Here is a 5,612-nt window from a genome sequence, read left to right on the forward strand (position 1 = left end):
TAAAAAAGTTTCTGGTGAGTTGATGAATATTGCGGGGCTTGGTGAATATGATAGTTTCCCTTGGGGGAAAATTGTTTTTGATCTTACATTGCACAATTTGATGATTACTTTGAGGGGCAGAAAAAGAACAGATTTGTTTGATGATTCTTGTGGTAAGGGAAAACCTAAGGTGAAACACAAACAGACGAAAGGAAATAGTAAAACATACAAGTTACCTGGGTTTCCTTATGCATTTATGGTATGGTTAAATGAAACCATTCATTTATGTCTTAAGGCCTCTATTTGCTAATATGATGCTTCGCCAGAGTATAGGATTTGCAGGTTGTAACGCCCTAACATTTAGGCACGCTACCCAAGATGATTACGAAACCCTAATCCCCTAAATGGGATCACTAATAAAATGAGAGTGGAAATTAAACTTTAAACGAAAACGAAATAAAAAATAAACTTGTAATAATTTTAACCTAACAAACAAAAGTTACATGTTTTGGAATCCCGAAAATTGTTTTACAAAATATTACAAGTCTTTTCCCTTAGCCGACCTAAGCAGCAAAACAAAGTTACAAAAGTTCCAACACTGGTAGACCCCAACCCGCTTGGTCTAGTGTGGCCTGAACATGTACATTTATCGTCCCACTCCTACACTCATGGCTGATTAGAAACCGATTTACCCTTTCCTGTAGAGTAGAGCACCCGTGAGCCAAGCCCAACAAGACAATATAATTATCAACAATCATAATTAACACATAACATAAATATTAATGCCATTCCATTTTTGTCTGTATGACACACACCCGCGTGTTACGCTCACACACCTATTTATATCCATGTGGCATAGACCTACGTGTTACGCTCACACGTCTATTTACATTAAGGCCTTAGAACGGTTTATCTCGGTTCTAGTTACAGAGTCCAACCTGATTATGTCTTGAACACATAACCCTTTACTTCAATATACACTTATATATATCATGGCACAATAATTACATATTAATAATTTACTTGGGTAATAACCCTAAGCCAATAAAGCGCTCACTTTAGAGTAATAACTCTAATCCCGGTTTCTAGTTTTTCATATATATCACATTCCATATAAGCGCCATTGCTCATATCTCAACGTGCTAACTACTGTCTTACCTGATGTCCCACAAATATGGACATTCCAAATCCCCGGTGCTCCTGACCAAGTGACGGTAATCCTAGTCACAAACCCGGAGTACACAAGTATAGGGTTAATCCCTAAATTATTTTCAACAAATTATAAAATTGGCATTTAAATTCTAAATATTCACATAGAGCTCGAAAAGATCTTTCCAAGGATATAAAGAACATCCCAAACGGAGTGCCGAGTCAAAAGTTATGACTAAAAAAAAAAAAAAAAAAAACACAACATGCTGCCATAAAATGGCCGCGGCTACTGGGTTTAAAACCCCAGGAAACCCAGTTTCTAGCCACGAAAATGCATTCAAAAATACCAATTTTTCATGTTATATCAACCCACAATCATACCAAACTTTTACCTAGCATAAACCAAGTAATTAGAGAGAAATTACACCTAATTTACTCTCCAACAACACCAAAAACCAACAACATAAAAATCAGCATTTTACAATAAATTTCAGCCCCCTAAACTCATCTATTTCAACCCAAACATGCTTCAATCCAACATAACCTCTTATACAATTAAACAACCATAAAAAGGAAGTTAAACCACAAATTATTAAGCTTAAAATTTCAGTCCACATGCATAGAAATTCAGATTCAACAACATGAAATCAAAACTCCAAACCTAGAGCAATATTAATCATAAGTTCCTAATCAAGAACTTGAACCTTCAAGCAACTTTCAAGCAAGCATCAAACTTATTTTTCCAGAAACAACACATCAAACAAAAACTTGAGTTTAAACATGAAAAATACCCTAAAAGTTCATCTAGAACCCAACCAACATAATCCATTACAAAACCAAGCAATTCACAACCAAATTTCTCAAGATTAATATTGATTCTCCCACATGCAAACCAAGAACATCATACACTTTTTTTCATGATTTTGAACAATAAATTTCAGCAAGAAAAATCAACAAATAAAAAGGGTTAAGAACTACCTCAAGCTCCAAACAAAGCTAAGCACAAAACCCACCAAGAATCCAAGCTTTCAAGATGAATTTTCCAACACTTAGCAAAATAAAAATATGAAGAAAAGAGGGAGAGGGAGTTCAGCTAGGGCAGAGGAAAAAGCCCAGAAATTTTCCTTTTTCTTATGCGAAAATAACTCTTTTCAATCTCAATCACAAAAGCCACAAACCCCAAGTTTGAATCCAAGCAAGCACAACCCGAAATCAAGAGTTAGAATGAGTTTTGAGAGGAAAGGGGGTTCAGCCAAAGGGCTGGGAAAAAATGCAGAAAAATAAATCTTTATTTTGCTTAAACTCCCTTTTATGAATCTTACTCCAAAATGGCAAAATTACTCAATTGCCCTTAAGGCCATAAAACACCCACATAAGCACTTCAAGGGTAAAATAGCCACTTGCACACACAAATAAACTCAGATAATTTTCAGATTATTACCACATAAATAAAAAACCAATAATTAAACCCAACATTGTATTTCGGCCGCGAACCCGGTTCGGTCCGAAATACCCGGTTGTGACTATACCGCACAAACTTGTCAAAACACACCTGCAAAAAGGACAACACAAGCATACTATATAATAATATAGTCCATAAGCACGTTAATAAATTAATTTTACTATTTTACCCTTCTCGGGTCAAAATTACTAAAATACCCCTGGCTCACCAACAGGGTCTTAACATGTCATATCTCATATTAATTCACATATACTAATATAATTCCACAATAATAGTCAATTAACCAGTTAGGGTTTTGATAATCCATTTTCTTAATTCCAGGGTATTACAATTACCCCCTCCTTATAGAAATTTTGTCCCGAAATTTTCCTAAACAACACCGGATATTTCTACTGCATATCCGTCTCGAGTTCCCTGGTTGCCTCTTCTACTTTACTGTTTCTCCATAACTCTTTCACCAGTGTGATCGTCTTGTTTCTCAAGACTTTCTCCCTTTTGTCAAGTATATGCACCGGTTGTTCCTCATATGATAAATATGGTTGTAGTTCCAATGCTTCATAACTCAAGATATGGGACGAATATGAGACATACCTCCGAAGCATTAAAACATGGAACACATCATGTACAGCTGCCAGCGCTGGGGGCATAGCCAACCTGTACGCTACTTGCCCTATCATCTCAAGGATTTCAAAAGGTCCAATGAACCTCGGGCTAAGTTTTCCTTTCCTACCAAAGCGCTTGATGCCTCTCATAGGCGATACTCAGAGAAATACCATGTCTCCGATCTGAAAATCAATGTCCCGTCCCTTTGGAACACCATAACTCTTCTGTTTGCTTTGAGCAGCGAACATTCGTGCTCTGATTTTATCAACTACTTCACTTGTTCTCTGAACATCCTCGGGACCCAAGAACTTTCTTTCACCCACTTCATCCCAATGAATAGGTGATCTACATTTCCTTCCATATAAAATCTCATAAGGGGCCATCCCGATTGTTGCATGATAGTTTTCATTGTACGAAAACTCGATTAGGGGAAGGTACTTTACCCATGATCCTTCAAAGTCAAGCACACATGCCCGTAGCATGTCTTCTAAGATTTGAATAGTTCTCTCAGATTGTCCATCTGTCTGAGGATGAAATGCAGTGCTAAACTTTAACTGAGTTCCCGTAGCTTGATGCAAACTCCCCCAAAATCTTGATGTGAATTTTGAATCTCTATCCAAAATAATAGACTTTGGGACACCATGAAGACGAACAATTTTTCTAACATATAACTCAGCATACTAATCAATGGAGAAGTTCGTTCGTACAGGCAAAAAGTGTGCTGACTTTGTAAACCTATCCACTATGACCAAAACAGAGTCGAACTGTCCCGTGGTTCTCGGCAAGCCTACCCCAAAGTCCATAGCAATGTCTTCCCATTTCCACTCTGGAATATTCAATGGCTGCAGCAACCCTGCAGGCCTCTGATGTTCAGATTTTACTTGCTGACAAGTAAGACACTTAGCAACATACTCTGCGATATCATCCTTCATGCCTGGCCACCAGAACATGGCCTTGAGGTCTTGATACATCTTCGTTGACCCTTGATGAATTGAGTAAGGAGTTGTATGAGACTCATTCATAATCTCTCTTTTAATAACATCATCCATAGGCACACAAACACGATTCATAAATCGTAACATTCCTGTTTCATCCATTGTAAAGTCATTAGATTTCCCAGCTGAAACGATTTCACTAACTTTGGATCTTGCAACTGTGCTTCTCTGATTCACTCTAAAAGAGTAGATTACAGGGTAATATTAGCCAACTGCCCCACAACCAGCTCAATTGTAGCTCGAGTCCTTTCATTTGCTAACTGCTGGGAGATTTGTTTCACAGTATTTATTTGACTCTGTCCCTTTCTACTCAAGGCATCGGCAACCACGTTAGCCTTACCAGGGTGATAAAGGATCTCACAATCATAATCTTTCACCAACTACAGCCAGTGTCTCTGTCTCATGTTCAGGTCTCTTTGGGTAAAGAAGTATTTCAGAACTTTATGATTAGTGTATATCTCACATTTCTCGCCATATAAGTAATGCCGCCAAATCTTTAGTGCAAATACTACTACCGCGAGTTCTAAGTCGTGAGTAGGGTACCTCTGCTCATACTCCTTTAACTACCGAGAAGCATAGGCTATTGCCTTTCTATCTTGCATAAGAACACATCCGAGACCTTGTCTTGAAGCATCACAATAAACAACAAACTTTTCCTTATCTGAAGGAAGAGGTAGTACTGGAGCGGTAATCAAGCGTTGCTTTAACTTTAGAAAACTTTTCTCACACCGATCAATCTAAACAAACTTCAAGTTCTTTCGGGTCAACTCCGTTAAGGGTACAACAATCTTTGAGAAACCCTCAACAAATCGACGATAATACCTAGCTAAGCCCAAAAAGCTTCTGACTTCAGTAGCCGATTTTGGTGTTGGCCAATCTCGAACAGCTTCAATCTTGGCCGGATCCACCATTATCCCATCTTTATCTACTATGTGCCCCAAGAAAGAGACACGAGATAACCAGAATTCAAACTTTTTGAATTTAGCATACAGCTCGTGGTCTTGTAATCATTGCAATACAGATCTAAGATGCAACTCATGCTCCACTTCTAATTCGGAATAAACCAAGATGTCATCGATAAACACGATCACACATCTATCTAGGTAATCCTTGAATATCCGATTCATAAGATCCATGAATGCCACCGGGGCATTAGTGAGTCCAAAAGACATCACTAGAAATTCATAATGTCCATACCGAGTACAGAAAGCAGTTTTCGGGACATCTTCCTCTCGAATTCTCAACTGATGATAGTCTGAGCGAAGATCGATCTTGGAAAAGACCGTCTTACCTTTCAGTTGACCAAAAAGGTCATCAATTCGAGGTAAAGGATATTTGTTCTTGATGGTAAGCTTATTTAACTCCCGGTAATCAATACACATCCGCAGAGACCCATCTTTCTTCTTTACAAACAACACTGGAGC

General features: G+C 38.1%; 1 long non-coding RNA gene across 1 annotated transcript; it reads right to left on the reverse strand.

The window, feature by feature from the left end:
- Window positions 1–438: 438 nt before the first annotated feature.
- LOC133037846 (uncharacterized) lies at window positions 439–2,566 on the reverse strand. Its single transcript, XR_009687828.1, has 2 exons — window positions 2,107–2,566; window positions 439–677 (listed from the first exon to the last, which is right to left on the reverse strand). It is a non-coding gene; the product is annotated as an uncharacterized LOC133037846 (long non-coding RNA).
- Window positions 2,567–5,612: the final 3,046 nt, after the last annotated feature.

Source organism: Cannabis sativa, chromosome 5 (assembly GCF_029168945.1).
Source record: "Cannabis sativa cultivar Pink pepper isolate KNU-18-1 chromosome 5, ASM2916894v1, whole genome shotgun sequence".
Taxonomy (NCBI): Eukaryota; Viridiplantae; Streptophyta; class Magnoliopsida; order Rosales; family Cannabaceae; genus Cannabis; species Cannabis sativa.